This window comes from Danio rerio, chromosome 3, assembly GCF_049306965.1.
Source record: "Danio rerio strain Tuebingen ecotype United States chromosome 3, GRCz12tu, whole genome shotgun sequence".
NCBI lineage: Eukaryota > Metazoa > Chordata > Actinopteri > Cypriniformes > Danionidae > Danio > Danio rerio.
Window position 1 is genome coordinate 19,220,723 of NC_133178.1, and position 23,193 is coordinate 19,243,915.

The 23,193-nt window shown below is 36.6% G+C and overlaps 1 protein-coding gene and 1 long non-coding RNA gene across 3 annotated transcripts in view; one reads left to right on the forward strand and one right to left on the reverse strand.

The window, feature by feature from the left end:
* Positions 1-15,036, reverse strand: part of LOC103910239 (uncharacterized) — a 37,410-nt gene extending 22,374 nt beyond the window's left edge. The window contains exons 1-2 of one of the 2 annotated variants that reach the window (XR_012400927.1): positions 11,802-15,036; positions 5,845-5,962 (exon numbers count right to left, since the gene is read on the reverse strand). This is a non-coding gene — a long non-coding RNA (uncharacterized lncRNA). Of the gene's footprint in view, positions 1-5,844; positions 5,963-11,745 lie in introns of both variants that reach the window. The other variant, XR_002456932.3, reaches the window with a different exon arrangement.
* LOC563017 (neurexophilin-1) overlaps positions 1-23,193 on the forward strand; it is a 70,540-nt gene that overhangs the window by 33,158 nt on the left and 14,189 nt on the right. The window lies entirely within an intron of this gene.

Below are 23,193 nucleotides of genomic sequence, written 5' to 3' on the forward strand. Positions count from 1 at the left end.
TATAAAATTTATACAAATTTATGTTGCGTGGTTGTTAAGATCCCAATCTTTTAATGATTAATCGTGCAGCTTACACTGAATGCATTGATGCATGCTAAACAAGTAGTGACACCTTTAATGAAAGCACCACATCCTGAATAACCTACCACAACTTCTTTCGTCTTCCATATATATTACAGGAAAGTCTAAATGCTTTCATACATGTGATTTAAATGACGTGAGAGTCGATATCTCTGTGATCACAGAATAATATCAGATAAAAAAAGAGTCCATAATCACAGAAAAATCTGATCAACTTCCATATTGATGCTTACATTGCACTTGCACATTTGTATTACATTCCAAAAATTGCCACGAAAAAATAAAACCATTCCTGTGTGAAATGAATGAAATGATTAAGTAAACAGAACCATTCGACCATTCTCAGTGTAAAAGCAGGAGCTTTTGGTCACACAGACAAGAGTAAAATGTCATTCAAAACAATAATGCTTTACTTTTGTGTATACTCATAATAATGTTTTTTTTTTTTCCGGTTTAGTTCCTTTGTTAATCAGGGGTCGCCACAGCGGAATGAACCACCAACTTATCTGGCATATTTTTTATGTATTGTATACCCTTCCAGCTGCAACCCATCACTGGGAAACACCCATACACTCTCATTTACACACATACACAATTTAGCTTACCCAATTCATAGCACGTCTTTGGACTTGTGGGGGAAACCAGCACCCGGAGAAAATCCAAGGGGAGAACGTGCAAATTCCACTCAGAAATACCATCTGACCCAGCCGAGGCTCGAACCAGCAATCTTCTTGCTGTAAAGCGAGAGCGCTACCCACTGTGCCACTATGCCGCCATACTCACAATAATAATAAACACAAAATACCAGTATACCAGTAATATATATAAACCAGTAGCGGTTGCTGCTTTTTCACCTAACTATTCTTTGAACAGATTGTTAACAGGCCTAACATTAACCATGTGCGCGTGATCATCCTTTCATTATCACACGCGGTATGTTTTTTTTTTTTACCAGCTTTCTTTTGCTTACAGTTATTACAGTTACAGTTATTTTTGTCAATATTGTTTAATTATCTTTTTTTACAACAACATTGCTTTAATATGAGATTAACTTCCCATTTTTGTGCATAGTAACTGGTGATCTGGGACCTATTATATAATAATAATAAAAAAAAAATAAAAAAAATTAAAAAAATAATAATAATAATAATAATAATAATAATAATAATGATAATAATAATAATAAATATTATACATTTGTTATTATTATTATTATTTATTTTAATAGTGCCTTTAAAAACTTAATTCTCAAAGCACTTTACACTCAAAACATACAAGGATAGCAGAAAAAAGTTATGCAGAAGATATAAAAAAAATAAACTTTGGAACATTTTAAATATATCTATAAAAACATAGATATAAAACAGAAGAAAAAGCCCAGATTGTGTCATACAGAAGAAAGAAACTCAAACCATCTAGGAACTTAAACTGGAACACCTGAAGAGAGATTATTAGTACTGTAGGCTAAATTATGACAGAAATGTCATTTCTGGGTGAACTACCCCTTTAAATACCATCCTAGCATAAATTCAGCATCTGAAAGGGAATCTCCAACAATTAATTCATTTTCTTTTTGCCGCATGTCTGTTGTAAATCCTGACAATAGGTTTTTAACACCAAAAAAGGGTTTGCACTGGCACAAGCTGTTAGTAAATCTGGCCCAGGGACTAATAGTCACACATCTTAAATTATGATTTGTGGAGTGCAATCTGTTCCTTTATGTTACGCACCATCATCCAGTGCTGTCAGCCTCTGCGTTTAGATTTGTTCAGTGTAATAAGATTTTGGAGGTGTTACCTGTCCTCATCTGGCTCTGCACTTGTCAGCATCGTAGCAGTTCTTTCCAAATCGGAAAGCCCACGTGGGTTCCCCTCCAATGGATCCCTGTCATTCTCTCACTACTCCTCTTCCTCTCTCATCCACTTCTCTTTATGCAACCTTAAGCTCTGACTCAGTTGCTCAGTTTTTTCTTTCTTTTCTTTGCACAGCTATTTGCCATCTGCTGCCTAAAGCGGTGCTCTTGTCCTTTTTTTGTTTTATCACCCTGCTAATCATCCATTAGGTCTCTTTAAACACACCGGCCAGCCAGACGCTTACATTGCTAACAGCACAAGAAAGAAACCGACACCATGGTGTAGATACACAATGAACCAGTAGGGGCTGATTAGACCTGGAATTAGAATTAGCTGACCAGTCAAACCTTGACCATTTATAAAAAAAAAAACACATACTGTTCACACACATTCGCCCTATATGAGTTATGATTATAATCGCTGGAGCAATTTATACAGTATACGACCCGGTTTCCCTTCTGCAATGCTGCAAAAATAAAACAAAATACTTTATATTCTATCATGATTTGTGATCAATTTTGCCTGTTGTCATTTCACTTATGGCATCAGGGCATCCAACAGTCAAAAAAACAATGCACTATGACCAACAATACAGCCATTTGGTAACCCCCAGCGATAAATCACAGTGAATGCCCCATTACACAGTGTATAACAGCTTTCTCATTCTGATTGCTGTCTCTAGGCCTATTCACCAATAAAACTATTAAAAGCATTTATGTTTTGTTCCTTGAACATGTGCAGTGAATGCTTTTTATACCCCGAATGGCCTCTAGTTTAAATGAATGAGTTTTATGTTTGGTTTTTCTATTTGTCATATTTAATACACACTGATACTACAGGAAAAGTAAAACAGTAAACATCAAGAGGATATGGTATTGAAAAATATTTCAAATATATATATACAGTTGAAGTCAGAATTATTAACCCCCCTGTTTATTTTTCCCCAATTTCTGTTTAACGGAGGGAAGATTTGTTCAACACATTTCTAAACAAAATAGTTTTAATAACTAATTTCTAATTACTGATTTATTTTTATCTTTGCCATGAGAACAGGATATAATATTTTACTAGATATTTTTTCAAGACACTTCTATACAGCTTAAAGTGACATTTAAAGGCTTAACTAGGTTAATGAGGCAGGATAGGGAAATTAGGCAAGTTATTGTATAACGATGGCTTGTTCTGTAGACTATCAAGAAAAAATAGCTTAAAGGGGCTAATAATTTATACCTTAAAATGAATTTTAAATCATTAAAAACTGCTTTTATTCTAGCTGAATCCAGAAGACAAAATATTATTAGACATACTGTGAAAATCTCCTTGCCTTGTTAAACATCATTTGGGAAATATTTAAAAAAGAAAACGAAATTCAAAGAGGGACCAATAATTCTGACTTCAACTGTACTTAAAAAAATATTAGAAACTCACCATAATCTCAATTAAATCTTCAAGCTTTTCTTTCTTCTTTGAAACACACATACACACACACACAATTAAATAAATTCTCAAACTCTTTTTGTTCACATGTACATTATAAAAATAGTTAATAGAAATTGTGAATAAAACGAATCTTTTTAAACGAAAATCGTTACGTTTTTCTACAATCACAAATCAGAAAAAATTGAGACAGTATGGATGACGCAAGTAAATTTTTCCTTTTTTTTCCAAAAAAAATTTCTAAATTTACTTTCACTTGTATTTCATTGCAGACAATACAACAAACATTTTTTTAAATGTTTTTCTCGTGGTTTTTATTTTTTAAATAAACACATATTCCAATTTTGGTTCTTGCAACACATTTAAAAAAGTTGGACCAATAAAACATTTGCCACTTTGTAATGTTGCTATTCCTTTTCACAACACTTAAAAGAGGTTTACGGACTGAAGACACCAAGTGATGAAGTGTTTCAGGTGTAATTGTGTCCCATTCTTCCTGCAAACAAGCCTTAAGATGGGCCAAAGTACAGTGTCTTCATTGTCGCGGTTTGTGCATCAAAATACACAACATATTCTCTATTGGAGACAGGTTGGGGCTAAAGGCAGGCTAGTGAAGTACCTGTATCATCTTCCTCCGCAGCCAGGAATTTGTAATGGTGCAGAATGTGGTTTTGCATTGTCTTATTGAAATACACATGGGCATCCCTGGAACCGAAGGCAGTATTGTACTCCAAAACCTCTGTGTACTTTTCGCCATTAATGGTGCCATCACAGAAGCGCAAGTTACCTTTGCCAAGTGCACAAACACAACCCCATACCATACCCTGGCTTCTGGACTTGTTGCTGGTAACAGTCTGATGATCCTTCTCTTCTTTGGTCTGGAGCACACAGTGTCCCTTTCACCCAAAAAAAATACCTGAAATACCAATTCATCTGACCACTGTACACATTTCCACTGTGTAAGGGTCCATCCCAGACGCCTCCAAGCCCAGAGAAATCAATGGCATGTCTGGACACTGTTAACATAGAGCTTCTTCTTGGCACAGTACAGTTTAACTGGCATTTGTGGATGCAATTACATACTGTAGTACTTAACAAAGGTTTGCCAAAGTAGTCCTGAGCCCATGTGGTGATATTGCTTATAGATGAATGACGATTATTGATTCAATGCCTCCCGAGGGATCGGAGATCACGGTAATTTAACTTAGGCTTGCGCCCTTGTCCTTTACACACTGAAATTCCTCCAGATTTCTTTAATCTTTAATTATGTTATACACTGTTGAAGGTGAAATATCCAAATGTCTTCCTATCTTTCTTTGAGGAACATTGTTTTTAAACATTTCAATCATTTTCTCATGGATTTGTTGGCAAACTGGCGATCCTCTGCACATCTTTGCTCCTAAAGAATTAGACCTTTCTTGGATGCTGCTTTTGTACCGAATCACAATTGAACTCACCTGTTGACATCACCTGTTTTAAATCACATCATTATTTAACCAATTTACCTGATAACTAGCCTCAAACTACTTCTGTCCCAACTTTTTGTGGAATGTGTTGCAGGTCTGAATGACAGGAAAGGATGTATATTTACAAATTAAATGAAGTTGACCAGACAAAACAAGAGATATTTGGTGTTCATATTGTCTGCAATGAAATACAATTCAATAATTTGGAAATCACTACTTTCTTTATTTATTTGGGTTTTCCATACTGTTCTAACATTTTCTGATTTGGGGTCGAACTTCAAAATTTTTAAAATGGTTTACTAATTTTTACTCGCAATCTTTTTCATTTTAATATAAAGTAAAGTAATTGAAATAATTTTAAAGGTTCTTTGTGGATTTATTTTAAGATTTTTTTATTATTTTTAAAGTGTATACTTATAATGTAAAAGTAAAATGAACAAACTCAAGAAGCACATTGTATAAAAACATTATGATGTTGCCTTTTTTCTTATTGAAGTATTTGTGTACTAACAACAAAACTCAGGCTTTTCTGTTTCATCTTTGATATATTATACATTAATGCTCATTAAATGTTAACATTTAGTTTACTCTTTATACACACACACACATATATATATATATATATATATATATATATATATATATATATATATAAACATTTTAACACATTTTATACATAAAGAGCAGAGCTTTTGAGTTCTAACAAAACAAGTTTTGCAACTCAAGTCAAGCCATAGTCGCCATTTACTTATTAAAGTCCAAATTTATTTGGCTTCCCACAAACAAGTCAGTGGTGCGTAAAAAACTCATACAAATTAATACTCCATGAATAAATGGGATTTTACTGCGCTCAAGCCGGTGTGCTTTTACCACACATTGTTACATTAAAGAGATTCTCTCTCCCCTAATTGAGCCTCACCGCAGAGCTATTTTTCTTCCTTATTGTCTTGTCTTTCCCTCCTCTGTTTATCACATCTAGCCCTTTCTTTCTTTCTCTTTCAACCCACCGTAATCCGCATGAAAGTGAGTGTAGGATTAGAGAGCTGGTCAGTCTAGACACTTTTCAGTCCTGTGTGCGCGACCGACGCCTCCAGCTGTGTTCCTCTCCTCCCACGAGTGTTTCATCTATGGGAAAAAAACATATTGTGTTATTCCACCTGCTGTGTTTAGCATGGATGTGGCGACTTGCACTGTTCACTTAAGTGGTAGAAGGGAGCAGATGAATTTAATAGCACATGAGGTCTGCAGGGTGATGAAATGGTTGATTTAGTTACAGATCTTATTAATGAAAGGCGGAGGAACATCCATGTCAAGAGGTGCAGAAAATTACGGCGATATTGGATGAATCATGCCCTTAATTTCACGAGGAGGGCAAAGAACTTATAAAACCCAGTTCATCTCATATATAGAGATACTTTCATTTTGTCACTTGATTCGTGGTGTGGATTATATTATTCTGTCAATTCCCTACTGTGCCCTCCTTGTTATTTATTTATGGCTGGACATTTGTCAACAGAATCCTTGAAATGAAGTTATCTTCACACCCACAAAAAAAGAGCAAGGAACTAATCAGTTGTATCACTTTGTGTGTGTGTAGGTGTGTGCAGTATTAATTATGCTCTAATTATGCACTGGGTATGCATGTATTGGGTCTATAAATATGATTGACAATGATTAAATCTAAGTGCATATTACTTGTAGCACATTATTATAAACTTTTAGTTAAGCTAATTTATTTATTTATATATAAATAAATAGCTAGTTCTCTCCAACTCTCACATGGTCGCCCACTGAAGCTAAGCAGGGCTGCGCCTGGTCAGTACCTGGATGAGAGGCCACATGGGTAAGTTAGGTTGCTGCCGGAAATCGGGTTAGTGAGGCCAGCAGGGGGCACTCAATCTACGATCTCTGTGGGTCCTAACACCCCAGTATAGTGAAGGGGACACTATAATGTCAGTGAGCCCTGTTTTTCGGATGAGACCGAGGTCCTGACTCTCTTTGGTCATTTGAAATCCTAGGATGTTCTTCGAAAAACAGTAGGGGTTTAACCTTGGCATTCTAGCCAAAATTTTGCCCTCTGGCCTCTGTCCATCATGGCCTCCTAAACATCCCCTATCATAATTGGCTTCATCACTTTGTCTCCCCTCCATCAATCAGCTGATGTGGGGTGTGTGGTCTGGCGCAATATGGCTGCCGTCATGTCATCCAGGTGGATGGTGCACACTGGTGGTGGATGAGGAGATTCCCCCCAATGTGTAAAGCGCTTTGAGTGTCTAGAAAAGCGCCATTTTAATGTAGGGAATAATAATAATTATTATTTTAATATTTATTGAATTAGAGACAGTGCTCATTAATCAACAGTCAAAACTGTATATAAGCCAGAGTCAGCCCTTTTTATGGTTTCCTGTTTAAAAAAATGGAGCTTTCTGTGTTGTTTCCCTGGCTCTTTGAATGCGCTGGAGACCGTTTTCTGTAAACCAATAGCATTCACCAGAGGTACCAAAAATTTGAGTGCCAAAAAATTTAATACAATACGGTTTTATATTTTTACTTCTTACAATGAAAATGGAAAGAAATGCATTACATACCTTACTGTACTGTAGTGGTTCTCAAAGTGTGTGTTGTGGGACAATGATGCGGGGTCAGTTGGTGATTTAATTTATATATATATATATATATATATATATATATATATATATATATATATATATATATATATATATATATATATATATATATTAAACTATTAGAATTACCATATTTTATCCATAATCCACAGAAGATAGTTCATAGTTGTGTTAAAAAACAACAACATACAAATTAATATCAAACAGCTTTTCTATTTTTTCCCATTGGATTGCGACCCCTGGGGTGTTTAGATTAACCACAAATCAATTTTCTGAAAACTATTGTGGCACTCTAATACATAAAAAATACGAGATTTGAGGTTAATATGAAATTAATCTAATTAATAACTGACAAAAAAATTATATGGTTGTTAGACTGTTTTTTGTGGTTTTTATATGCTCAAGTTTAGATAGGCCTATTGTTGTGTGTGCACCTTCGAGAAAAATGGGAATCGTGAGTGACATTGTTATTTTAGGGGTCGCAGGTTAAAAAGTTTGTGAACTCCAGCTGTATGTACCAAACCGTACTAGGGTGCATCTCCGAAAACCATCGTTAGCCAACTAAGGTCACAAGTTGCGTTGTTACAAACAATCCCAATTCCACTGTTCCAAGAACATTAGCAAACTGTATCACAAACTTGTGCACTTGCAACTGCATCTCTAGAGCTGTAGTTAAAAGCATAGTTCCTGGTTGTGTTCTAGTCCCCCTATGCCCTATTCCTTTCGAACGTCCACCATTTAAACTTGGAATATTTAAAAAAAAAACAATAAAGTCATCTCTCTTTGGTGTAACTTGCTTTACAAGTATTTTTTTACAGTTAGGTTTTAGTGATCTTCATGTTGAAAATGGCCCTCCCTTCACAGTGCACTTTTAAAACATTCATGTCATTTTGAACGCAGCCATGGCTCATGACAAAAGCTATAGGGGACATTATTATTCAAAAGCGGAATTTAGGTTATGTCTCCAAAGCTTGTGAAAACAAAAATATATAGCATATGTTAATGGTTTAAATTTATAGTAAGCTATTTATTTATTTTGTTATTTTAAACGTGGTTCAAAGGATGGATCTGCGACGTAGGAAACTATGGTTTTGGGAAACACTCGTCACTATATCGATCTTTTCCTAAACGATGCATCGTACTAAAATAGTTCAGCCACTATTTATGTGATTGTTTGGGAAACGCACCCCTGCTCAGTGGTAGCAGTTATTGGTAAATATTGCAGTTGAACCATATCAGTGTGTTTATTTATTTATTTACTGTTTTGGAAGCAAACTAAGACCCATCTTTTCTGCTTGTTGTGAGGACATCAAGATTTGAATGACATTCAACAGGATTTCCAAAGGCTACATTACTAAAGTGTTTTATATAATTTATATCAGCACTTACTGTATTCAAATAAAAGTTCTTTTTGGCATTGTTTGCCAAATAACCTTTCCACTTCTTGTGTTAAATAGGTCATTTACCAAATCAAATATTTTTAACATGAACAAAAATGGAGTTTACTAAAAGCTTCTTTGGGAAACAAATAATGATTTTTCTACTGTAAGGCCTCACTGCAAATCCATTTTGGAACCATTTTTTATGTCTTTAATTGTGTAAATAAAATAAGTATTATTATTTAGTTCCTCTTTTCCTTTAACAAATACTTTTTTGATGTTTCTTAATGCATAATGTCCCTGTCTTGTTCAGCTTCTCATTTGATCCCGATGAGGTCAAGGCTTGTTCGTTGTTAGAGAAAACTGGCCACAAATCAATGTGCCAAGTCAAGCATTTCCCAACATATGGAGAGTAAAGAGGGGACAGATGAGGACTGAAATTGAGATCAGGTTATAGGAACAGGGGGTAATGGTGCGATTGGTCCTCCTTACTCTCTTCTCTTGAACCCGTTTCACATTCATCCTCTCTACTGTTCGAAAAAAAATAAAGCAGGAGAAAGAAAATGAGAGTGAAGTCTGAATAGATTAAAATCAATATGTCTACCTGCTTTTTTATTTTTGTTCATTATTAATCTGTGGCTGAGATGCTTCTCCAGGGAGATGAGGTAGAAATGGGATTTACTTGCAGGGCCATTTCTGAAGGTGTTTTTTGCGGATCAAGTAAAATAAGCATTGAAAAAAGAAATAGAGTTGAAGCACTGTGAGAATAGATCTCAAATGTGTGCATATATGAAAGGATCTGATTGATTGATTAGAAAATCTTGGAATTACTTCTGCCTTCTGGAATAAAGTGACATCACACGAGTGATCAGAATAGTATATCCAGACTGGAGTGTTTACTCCTCAGAGGGAGATGGGATGAAGAACAAAGCTTTTAGATGGTGTAAACAACATTACATCATTCAGCACAGGGACACAGCAAAGAGTGTTTGTGTGTGTGTCAGTGTGTGTCTGCGCATGCATGATAGCGGTAGTGTAGTATTAAATATAGTATTGTTGTGCTAGAAAAAAAGTACATGTTTTAAGCGAATCTTACAAGCAGATCTGACATCAAGAGAATGCTGTAAGATAGATTTTAAGAAAATCATTGCCACACTCCAAACTCAATCCTGGAGAGCCGGTGTCCTGCAGATTTTAGCTCCAACATGCCTCAACACACCAGCAAGGAATTTCTTGAAAGCCTAGTAAGAGCTTGATTAGCTAGTCTAAGTGTGTCTTATTGGGGTTGGAACTATACTTTGCAGGACACCGGCCCTGTTCTATAATGAATTATATAAATAATACATTGGAGGTAAAAAAAAAAAATGAAAATTGTGCCTATATAATTTTTTACAACCCAGGCTAATTATTAATACTTACCTCTGTATATATTTTTGGAGAGTGCAAAATATGTCCCAGGAGCTACGTTTTAATTTTTTTTTTGCAGTTTTTGTGTTTATTTGTTTTATGGGTTTTTTTGGTGTGTAAATGCACCAGAGGCCACTGTGTATGCTTGTTCAGATTTCAAATGTCTAGTGTAAATCCACCAGAAGCCACTGTTGAGTGACTGACCAAATGACCAACTGTTACCCCCACCCATCGCCTTCCCTAAACCCAACCAACAGTGTTTCCAAAAGCAATCCAGAAAAAAAAACTTGCGACAAACTGATTTTTACCACATTTTCATATCTAACCACATTCTCACCCTGTTATTTACTTGTTTATTTTATTTTTTGCTATTTGTTTCACCTGCTTTCTGGAACCATTCTTTGCCAGACTCTGCCTAGTCATGGGGGTTAACCCCGCTCTGCATCTCAAGTCCGCCGACGTACGCGCTGAGCCACTGATAACAGCAGAAAAGCTGTCAACATGGAAGTAAGGGGCCAGCAAAAAGAAATAAAAGCCATCTGCGCCATCATACGCCATGTCGCTCATTTTAAAGATATACCTCTGGCTACATAATTTACGCTCTCCAGAAATGTATGCAAGGCTGTGTATTCACAATGAGCCTATGGTACATTTTTTAGAAAATATTAAAATAAATGTATTTACTCCTTAAAATACCCCCTAAAAATTAAAATTAAAATATTAAATTAAAAAATATATATTAAAAACAAAAATCGGATTAGTGTGAAAGACTAACAAAGCAATGTAGTTTTTACAGTTGATAACATACTGTACAATACACAACACAATGTAGTAATTCTACACTAAATAATATGTATGATGTTTATTCACTCCAGTGCTTAATTTGTAAATTGTGACAAAAGTGAAGAGCAGGTTATAGGGGTCAGAAAGGATGGATAAGATTTTAGAGGTGCCAGATCCAGATCCGACATGTTTCGGGACAAATTAAGCCCTGATTCACTCATTCAATCATTTTCCGTTCAACTTAGTCCCATATTAATCAAGGGTCACCACAGCGGAATGAACCACCAACTATTTCAGCATATGTTTTACGCAGCGGATGCCCTTCCAGCCACAACTCTGTAATGGAAAGCACCCATACACACTCATTCACATACACACACTCATACACTTCGGCCAATTTAGTTTATTCAATTCCCCTATACCACATGTCTTTAGAATATGGGCGAAACTGGAACACCCTGAGGAAATCCACGCCAACAAAGGGAGAACATGGACTCCAAACTAATGCCAACTGGCCCAGCCGCAACTTAAACCAGTGAAATTCTTGCTATGAGGCGGTAGTGCTAACCACTGAGCCTCTGTGACGCCTATGTACAACATACAATACATAATATTATGTACTTGCAACACCTTCAAAAAATTGAGGGAGAATTTTTCTAAGCAATCTCGTACAAATTACAGTCTAATACTTATGTCAAATGCAAAGGCTCACCAAGACAGGTGTTTCTAAGCAGAACAATGCGATTTAATATTAATACTTCCAATTACCCGGCATGACATTGATGCAAGACTCGCTCTGCATAGCTGCTGAGCAGATTAGCAGATCTTCAACGCAGCTAATGTAGAATTATTCAGTCTGTAGAGGCGTTACACGCTCATCAGGACCGGTTATTAATCCACATGTTCTTTTATAGAGACCTCTTTCATAAACCACAAAAGAAGTCCACACAAGACCCAAGCAAAGTGACTGAGAGCGCGGAAAAAAAAACAGCACGACTACAGACGACTGAATTAGCCAGAGCGTGTTGCGCTAATCCGCACTGTATAAAAATGGAGGCTTTCTTATCAAGATTGGAGATAGGCACTTAGAGTAAAGTAAAATGAGTATCAGGCATGAATAAGCCTGATTAAGCTGGAATAAGCTTGCATAAGACGAGATGTGATGGACGTGAAGCATCAAGAGTGGGCTGAAGGATCAGGGTTGAGACTGGGCCGCATGCATTATGGAAGAGAGAGATCCTTAAGCTCAGTGGATCAGGCCAGCTCTGACAGTGAGAACAGACTCATACACACACACACACACACACACACAGTCTGAATATACATGCGTATATAGTCTGGCAGCGGGATCTCTCTTTCACACACAAAGATAGGCAGAATCCTCAAACACTGACTATGACTGCATACATTTACTGTGAGTATGGACTAGCATATATTCTGGTCGTACCCGCTGAGATATAAAGGTGGGTTTCAAATAAGGTCTCTAAAGGAATTAGCTTATTCTGTTCTATCTTGCTTTCCTTTTATTCTTTCTTACACACCTCCTTAGTCAAGCTAAAACTAAAGGAATGGAAAAACACAATCGTTCTTTAATAGCTCAAGTGCTTCTCATGCACAATGACAATAATGGCCTGATAACAATAATGGCCTGTTTTCATTGAGTTGTGTGGTACGATACGGTACACTTTTATGGTCGTTTCCACTGTCAAAAGGCACTAAAAAGCGAACCGTACCGTATCACTTTTTGGTAGCCTTTTTGAAAGGGTACCTAGCACGACAAAAGGGTACCAAAAGGTCGGAGCCAGACATGCATTTGAACGCTACTGGTTTACAGAGAAACGTCACTAGTTCCTGCACAAGCCAGGAGAATGAAAAGAAAGAAACCGCCATTTTTAAATACACAGCAGAGAAATTACATCGTAATGCTATATACATATAATAACAAGCCATGGTCAACCCAAGCTCAAACCAACCTTGTCATCATCTTGATGAACAGCCACAAAGCCAAGAAGAACCAAATCTGCCAAATTCTGTTTTAGTTTTAAGAGGCTGTCTAAAAGTGTGAGCAGTTTCATTTTCTCCAGAGCTTGCTTGCACCCACCGCGCGTCTATTTTTGAAATAAAGAACTTCAAGAGCTGATGATAATAATGTGCACATGATTATTGAAGTACTTCTGACATTACATTCGATCCTGGATCGGATCCTGGAAAAGTTGAAAAGAAATTGATAATTCCCTTCAAACCCAGGTGAGCAAATATGTACATTATCTAACGTTACTCCAATAAAGGCTTCTTTCTCATAATGTAGTTAATAACAAAATATATACTGCGTGTTTTTAGTTGTGAGACATAGTTTGGACAAAGTTGTCGGCGATTCTTCTTTTGTAAAGTCATGCAGTGTTAAACTCCTTGTCGCTGATCCATCTTGCAGTGTAAACAAAGCAGCGACAAAACAATAGCCCAGATAGTCATGCAGTGTGAAAACATCCGTGACATGACTACTTTGAAAATCATGCAGTCTGAACTCGGCATAAGTCAATGGAAAAGCAGCTGTTCCTTGCGCCACCTGGTGGCTGATACATAAAGCACAAAAACTTTTATTATTTTTTTTTTATGAAAAGGCAGCCTTGATAGCTGCAGTAAAGCGCGTGACTGTGGTTGACAAATTGCAGTACTGCGCGTGCAGAAACGCGCATTCTCAGTAGCCATATCTGTATTGTCATCACTTTTTGGGCTACTATGAACTCTAAATGACGGAATTACTTTCTAACAGAGGTTACAAGTGCTGGTGAAGATTAAAGATACAGATGAGAGGTTTGCACTGACTTTATAGGCTATATGTTGCATGTTGTTTTTGAACTAAAATAAGGACTAAATGTATGCTGTGTGTAGCTTTTCTGTAATTTGTAACAGACTGTAAGGGTCCGTATGTGTTCATATATGTTGCATCAATTTATTTATTCATTTATTTAATATGATTGCAGACGTTACACTAGGCTATATCATTGATCTGCAGTTATAACCAAATCATGTTAATAGAAAGGTTAGTAATAAACATTTAAACAGTATTTATGGATATTTTGTGAGAAGTGCTTCGATATAGCACAGCTTTACTTTGACATTTCCTCGAGCGAGAATGAAGTCGACTGAAATTTTCTCCCGTACCATTGGTACCTTTTTGGCAGTGGAAACGCAACCCTGATAAAGGTGAACCATTCCGACCCATACAATACCATACTGTTCCACTCAATGGAAACAGGCCATAAGCTAAGGGCATAATGGTAAATCGAAAAAAATAACACAAAAAAATAAATATCAGCAATGTATAAAAAATTCCTCACACTAAACGATTTTTTATTTTATGTAAAAGTTTTCCAAAAACCAAATCATATGAGATACCCCATCCACTACACTGCTGTATATGCTGAAAAGAGCTATAAATGAGCAGTTTTTGTGGCTACTTTAAAGTATAGTTAGTGCAAACTTAAAATGTCCTGTTTGTAAGCAAATCATTATTTAGAAAATGTAAAAAATCAGTAGAGATTCATATTAACAATACATTATAACCTGTTCACACTTGACAGGTTTGAACTGAGTAGCATGAACTCTGGTACGGTTGTTCTAGGGTGCATTTCAGAAAACTATCGTTAGTCAACTATGTCGCAAGTTCTATTGGTACAAACATAGTTCATTGATTTGGCATTTCCCAAATTCGTTGTTCCAATGAATATTCACAAAGTTTATCGGTTTATAATGTAATGTGCAGCACAAATGTCTTGATACCTCAGGCTAATGATGTTGCCATCCGCTCTGCCGATTTCTTGCACGCCCCCATACTAAATGTAACCCCAAACCACGAGTTTTCCTTCACCAAACTTGACTGATTTCGGTGAGAATCTTGCACCCATGAGGGTTCCTACAAGTCTTCTGCAGTATTTGTGATGATTGGGACGCAGTTCAACAGAAGATTCATCGAAGAAATCAACTTTCCGCCACTTTTCCAAATAATCAATTAGAAGTTTTTATTTGTTGCTCCTACAACTGGGATCAACGACAAGACTTTTGTCAGGTAGTGTTCATAACTAAAAAGTAAAGAGTGTAAAATAAATAATAACCGTTTAAACAATTAAGTAATTAATACACTGTAATACACCATCCAACCAGATTTGGTATGCTAAAATGAATCAAACTTATCAGTGCAACAAAAACCAGCTCACATCAGTGAAACAATGTAAAAGAGGCACAGCTAAATACGTCCTCTCTTTGAACCTGCCTTGGGTTCAGAGACACTTGGCACTCCAGAGGCAAGTCTCAGTTATATTTTTATGCCTTGGAACAGATGGAGGTGAAGACAAGAGGTCACATGACTATAGGTAGTGTGAGATGCCATCAGTGGACTTGGACACCATTGGAAGTGGGAATTAATTTTCCTGGTCGTGGTCCATGTCCCTGCACAACCCGCAAGGTCTCGCCAACCCGTAAAACTGGAAGTGAGTTTAGTCCCCGGTGAAGTCAGAGAGCTTCTGTAAGGCAGGAGACTGTTTCCTAGAAATGAGTGTGTCTTTTGGGGGCGTTGCAGCTTTGAACTTGACCATGTGGATACAACACAACCCACTCCCACAGCTCAGAGGAACAGACCAAACAGAATTTAGAGCTCATCAGATAATAAACAATACATCAAAGCATCATTGTTCTCTGACACCCTTCAACACACACACACACACACACACACACACACACACACAAGCCTGTGAAGCACACACAAACCTCTGAAGAGTCACATCCAACTGTTTGATCCAAGGTATGAGAGCTCTTGTTGGATTAGCTGTGTATGAGAGGTTTCAAATAGATCATTACCATCTAGTAATTACCAGTTACACCCACTCTGGGGCTCTTCACCCGTCCGTGAGCCCACACAGAGAGGCATCTCAACCAACACCTCCACAGCTCTCTATATACAGACACTGAGACAAATACACTCACACACACATACACACATATGTTGGTTTTGGCGGCTCATGAGGTCTCTCCATAGGCTTAATATATTTTATACTGTAAAAACTGCTTATTATCAGGCCTTACCTCTACCCCTAAACTGAATCCTTCCAGCAAAGGTTCCTAACCTTTTTGTCACTGCGGACCGGTCAACGCTTGAAAATTTTACTGAAGCCCGGAGGAGGGGCATCATCCATCATCCATTTTCTCAGAGGATGACAAGCTGACAAAACATTGCTGCAACTCTGATGCAAGTTTAATTAATGGAGAAAATTGACCAGCATAGACCATGCCACACTTTGAGCTAGACTTGATTATAGGGATGTAAGGGATGGTAAGGGAACAGTAGGATGAAGAGGAACCGTTAGAGAGTAGGATAAAGGATAAACAGTTTGAGAGAATGAGAAGAACAGTATTAAAGGGCTAGTCTGCCTTAAATATGTTTTAGGAAGTAGGTGATTGGTTAAGGAGACAAAGTGAAGCATGGTCCTGCTGCAGAACCTTGGTAACAAGCTAACTTTATTTAAAAAGCACTACAGTGTTTTCTGATAATTAGTCTACCGATGTGTATGTGTATAGTCCATACAAAATATAAAACTGATCAGTCAGTATATTTGTCTTGTGACTCGCGGTGCGCTCCCAGCATTCTGAAGATGTTTTCAACTGAGTGCAGGTGGATGGCGCTTTGCTTCGCATTGCATCGCATCGCTCCCAATATGTGCTCAAAAGCCCCGTGCCTCCTTTAAAAATGAAAGAACTTGTCTTCAGCAGTTGATCTTTTTCTGTTTCTGAAAACTGAACTGAAAATTTACTGTAATTTTTTTGTTTCAATTTACTATAATCTTCAATGTGAAGCTGCTTTGACATAATCTACATTGTAAAAACACTATAGAAATAAAATTGAATTGAATTTTTCTTGCACAGACAAGCTGGATTCACCTGATTTGTTGATAATTAGGTTACAGATCCATTCTTTGGCAACTCATGGGTCCTTCACTGGGCCTTTTTCCTTTCGCAAAGAAACTTTTCAAAGAAGTCTGTTTCTTACTCATTTTGCTGCTTGTGGGTTAAATTTGGGCGCTCAAGTAACCGAGATGTAATAAGAGAAAACGGTTATTTTTCAAAATCAGTAATTTTTCAAAATAAAAGATGGTTCAGAGTGAGATGATAAATAAAACGGAAATAATTAATCATTTGTTGTGCGCCCAGTACCAATTGATCCACGGACCAGAACCTGAGCCCGGTGGTTGAGGAACTGTGGCATATTTTTGAATGTGATAAGATCTCGTTAAGGCCCTGTGAAATGCTTTGAAATGCTAATTTATATTTGATGTGATGTATGAGGCGGGCCATAAAGTAGCTCCTCCCCTATAAAAACAGCCAATAGAGTTAAATTTTTAGCACAGTTCTGCCAGTGAGAGTGGTTGAGCTCATGTGCATCAAATGAAAAGCATCTTGAAGGGGCAGAGCATGTCAGATACTAGAGAGCATTTGATTGGTCAGATGATTTGCTAAGAAACTGTATTGTATTTGGTGTAAAAAAAATCTTTTTATTTAAGCAGAAGCGACAAACTGCAAACTTTTTTTTATATTTTTATATTTTCTTAATGCTAATTTTGTCACTGATTTAAAGCATACTAGCTTAAATATATAAGATTATTATACTGATATTAACCATAGTCTGTGAAAAAATGTGGATGTAGCATTTGTGACGCCATCCAAAGCTTACTGAAGAGCGCAAATGAAGCTACAAGTGGGCGTGACCAACTGTCACCGATTTGTTTGCGTGTCATCGTGCCAGCCAAGGGTAACCAAAAAAGGGCAAAGAGGCAGAGCTTGAGCGAAGCTAGAGATGCCTGTTAGCATCTTGCTTAGACAGGTTTTTCTTTGGGAGAAACGCTTAATACCTCATTACCTGCCACTCATTTGTATTTTGACCACTTGTGTTTGGTTGTACAATATAGCAATAAAGTGTTTAGTCTTTTAAAAACACTGTTGTAACACATTGAGCCACTAAACATTGTTTTTATGACATTTTTCTACAGGAGGAAAATGCAAATTACTTCCAAATACTTCAAATATAGTCTCTGTTAGTTAATGCAAGGCTGTTTATGAAATCAAGGCATAACACTGCACGACGTTTCAGATGTCTGTTCTACACTGCAAAAAATGCTTTTCTTACTTAGATTTTTTGTCTTGTTTTTAGTCCATATATCTACAAATTCTTAAATCAAGAAGTATTTTCTAGACAAGCAAAACATATTGTCTTGTTTTAAGAAATAATATGCCAAAATGGAGTGAGTTTTTCTTTATATCAAGCAAAATAATCTGCCAATGGGGTAAGCGAAATAATCTTATCACAAATCGAAAAACAAGATTATTTTGCTTACCCCATTGGCAGATTATTTTGCTTGATTTAAGGAACAACTCACTCCATTTTAAGAAAAGCATTTTTTTTTTTGCAGTGTATAGCCTATAGCTAATCAATCTGTCAGATTCTGGAGTGTATTCAAGTTCTGAAGAAAAATATAAACGATAAATTATCTTAAATAAAACAAATACATTTATTGATATGGTTCGCAGTCATATAAGAATTTCACTCATATAGGAAATGGAGGCCACTTTAATGGTTTGTGAGCCCAATTAGGTGTACACAGCCTGCCTTATTGTCTGATAATTGTAATAAATGTTTCCAAAAGGTAATTGACTGTGTAAAGCCACATAAAACAAAACAAAAATATGATGTATATGCCGAGTTCAACAGCTTATCAGCCGGAATGGTGACGTGACGGCAAACAGCAAGGCCTAGCTGTCATTCAGGAGGCCACGCACTTAATTATGCAAACTTAATATAGCTCAAAATAAATGAAATTGATGAGTTATAAAAAAAATCATCCCCCTCGTTGTTGTCATGAAATGTAATATTAGCTATATTAACCAAAATAGTTTTTTGTAACAGGCTGTAAACATCTTTTTTCTGCTGTAAAGTTGGCCATTTTAACATTGTGATCAATAGGAATGTGCTCTGTTATGGAGCCAGGACTAGTGGGAATTTCGATGAATTTCAGTTTCAGTTAATACCTTTACGAGGGAGATTGGGATGTTGCCACTTGATACTAACATAAACTCCATTTTTAATCCATGGGCACTTTAAATGTGATATTTTTTTTAGCAGTTTTGTATTATGAGTACACAAGACATGTCCTCATAAACCAAATCAACATTTTAAGTTCTAAGTCATGACATGTTTTAATACAAATGAGTGTCCTCAAAAACCACCAAAAACAGTCCACACACACAATAATAACAACTTTCTCTCCTCTTGCAGTACTTGTTTTAAACCAAAGGCCGCATGCAGTCCAGTGCCGTTGGCTAATAAATAAAATGCTAAAATGCATGAATAAAATAAAATGAGGTTTAATTGGAAGCAACATTTAGGCTCACCCTCTCTCTCCAGCACCGTGTTTCTGGCAAATGGAGCAGTTCAAATCTCTCTCACTCCCTCTCTTAGTCAAATTAGCTGTGGGAGTCCTAGAGATCTCCTGTTAAAAAAAAACAACAACAGATAAGCCATAAAGGGATCCAATCATTCCCACGCAATATCTAAAGCAATATCGTGAAGCACCGAGTGTAGAGGACAGGTCAGACGGCAGATATTAATTCCTGTTGACGGGAGTCTAATGTGGCCTGGACATGTGAGTGAGGTGTCAATGACGCTTTGCCGTGGGTGAATGTTGACTCAATTGCTGATGATGTTTCCCTTTTAGCAGTCTTTTTTTTTCTCTCCTTTTACTCGAGTTGTTCAAATCATGCTATATTAAAAGGTGAGCGCTGCATTAAAATTCCTCCTCTTTTAATTACAGAGTTTACAAGGGAGCCCTGTGCTGATATTACTCAAACACGCTATTTTTCTTAATCTTCTTAACAATTTTCTGCTTCAGCCCAAACCGCTTAACATACATTGAATTAGTTTTACTCCATTCAAATCCTTGAGCACTTTATCCGTTTTGGCTTATAAACGTGAGGCTTATGAAAGATTTGAGATGGTAAAGTCTCACTTTGTAATTCAGAATGCAAATTTAACTGATTTTATTTGAACATTTCGTATTCAGAGGCTTTTCCGATTACAATTAACAAATGTGTTTCTTTTGTCTGAATTCCTTTTGTTTTTCTTGATAACTTTTCTTGGCTAAATTTTAAAGATTAAATACAGTTTTACTAACTAAAAAGATGTACTTACATTTTAAGAACTAAAACGGTTTATTTTCTGTCACAATGCTATGTGAAATATGCTTCGAAGTTGCTGGAAACACCACACGTATGCTTTAAAGTTGAATGTGTGTAGTAAAACCGAGGCATTAATTCACAAACACATCCAAAACACAGATTAAAAAATACTAGACCCAGAGTGCACCTTGATGTTAAAATGACAATAAAGCGTCAAAAATGCAAATCAATTTGATGTCAACTGACCTCCTTCATATCAAAACATTATCAAATTGACATAACATTAGCTATGCTTCCATCCAAAAATGTGCATTAAATTTATGTGCAAAACAGGAGTATCGCATAACAGATTTGTGAATAAAGCAGCGTTTCCATCCAACAAGTCAAAGAGAACAAAATTACCACCTCCTGATTAACTTGCACCAAATATCTAAAGTAAAAACAGAATTTAATGATGTAGGAGAAGCTGCATGAATCTTTTCTCTATTTAATAAATGACTTTCACTTCAGAAGACAATGCTGGAATGCAATAAACGCATGGTGGCGTTTGACGGCATAAGACCCGGAGCACAGATGCTCTTGACCTTTCTGGAGGTGATTAATAATATAATAACACACACAAGCAACATTTCAGATGATTTACAGTGTGCGCAGCCTGCTGGTTTGTCCATTCACACACTTTTTAATTGTCACATGATCTCTTTTAACAAAATTACATGACTTGTTTAATGTGCATACTGGAATTTGTTTGGTTAAAGTGTTTTCATCATAGTTTATGCACATTTTTCCTTATTGAAAAAAAAAGTTTATCCAACTCAGATATGTACGGAACCCCGGAAGGGACGTAGTGGAGGAGAAAAAAAATGGGTGGGTGAAAAAAAAATAATGGGTGAAAGAAAAAAAATGGGTGGGAGGAAAATATATATTTCTAAGTTTTTTGCGTTCTCTCGCAAAGTTTTGCGTTCCCTCGCAAAGATGTTTTGCGTTATCTCGCAAAGATGTTTTGCGTTCCCTCGCAAAGATGTTTTGCGTTCTCTCGCAAAACTTTTTCTCCACAAACACTTCCTGTTCACTGCACTCACGTAAACCCTCCCGTTTTTGCCGAAATTCTCCCGTATTTTACCATTCTATCCCACTTTCTTTACATTACTGTGCGTATGCTACCTATGAACCAGTGAATGCATGTATAAGCGCTGACTGACAGACGCGCTTCGTACAATAAACTGATCCCAGATCAGCGTCTGTTCACGCCATTTACAGAGGAGCGGGTGTATGTTTAAACAGACAAATACACTGAATAATATGAAGTTTCTAAAGTAATGGACTGCTTTCATTATAGATCTGTGCATTCTTACAGAGACACCTCTGTTATCAAACTAAACAAAACATGAGATTCATTTGCTGCGCACTTGTTTGATAACAGAAGTGTCCCTTTAAATGGCGCGTACAGACGCTGATCTGGGATCAGTTTATTGTATGTAGCGCGTCTGTCAGTCAGCGCTTAAACATGCATTCACTGGTTCAGAGGTTGCAAAGTGAAAGGCGACAATCAGCGCACAGTAATGTAAAGAAAGTGGGATAAAATGGTAAAATATGGGAGAATTTCAGCAAAAACGGGAGGGTTTACGTGAGTGCAGTGAACAGGAAGTGTTTGTGGAGAAACAGTTTTGCGAGAGAACGCAAAACATCTTTGCGAGGGAACGCAAAACATCTTTGCGAGATAACGCAAAACATCTTTGCGAGGGAACGCAAAACTTTGCGAGAGAACGCAAAAAACTTAGAAATATATATTTTCCTCCCACCCATTTTTTTTCTTTCACCCATTATTTTTTTTTCACCCACCCATTTTTTTTCTCCTCCACTACGTCCCTTCCGGGGTTCCGTAGATATGCGCATACGTTTTTTAGGATTTATTTTATTTTTTTTATTTATGCGCATTATGGCGTTTCCATCAACCATTTTTTATGCGCTTATCCAAAATGTGCATAAAAATAGATGGATGGAAACATCTATAGAAACAGCTATCGGCAGTCATGTAATCGATTTCTGATGTGCTTTTTAAAGCCAATGTTAGACATCTATTTGATGTCGTTTTGACATCAAGGTAGTTTACATGCATTGTAGGGATACAAAATCCAGTGTAAATTTGTAATTGAGAAGAACAAAACTTTTCTTATATTATAATACTTTTCGTGTGCCTTGATTTTGGTGGTCAAAAGAGCATCACTGTGTGGATGTCAAATGGATGTCAAGGATTTGACATCTAATTTCCATTTTGACATGTTTTTTTTATGTCAAAGTGAATTTCATTTTGACATCAACTGAATTGCATGTGATCTTTCTTGTATTTGTTAGGACTATGAATTGATTCATTATTCCTTTCCTACATCTGCAAATGACGGACAATGTATTGATGTATGTATTGATTCTCATACACAGCTGACAGAAAAGCAGGAGTTTTGTCATGTAGAGCCAGTCTAAAACCTAAGCTCATATGAGCTTAAACATTACTTTTTTCCAGCCATGCAAAAAAACTCTATTTTATATCTTAGAAAATGCTCATTTAGTTCCTATAAAACTTGTCTGTAAAACATCCCAGCCAGTACGTTGATTTCAACATGACATCAGATTGAAGTTGTACCCCAACATTGTGGCATTGTTTTGGTTTTGGTTGCCTTACCTGACGAATAAGTCAGTTTTTGACAATAATATGATGTTAGTTTAAGAAGTTTGCTTAACGTTGGATTTTGGTCACTTTCCAACACAGCCTAAAATCATCCAAATATCACATTGTTATTGGACGTCAAAATAACATTGTACCTAGATGCTGGTGACCTAAATGTAACATAATATTAACGTTTTACGACAATTTGTGTTCGCTTGGATTTCTGTGGTTTTACACATCATTGTTTTTTCCTCTCTAATATATGTTTACTCA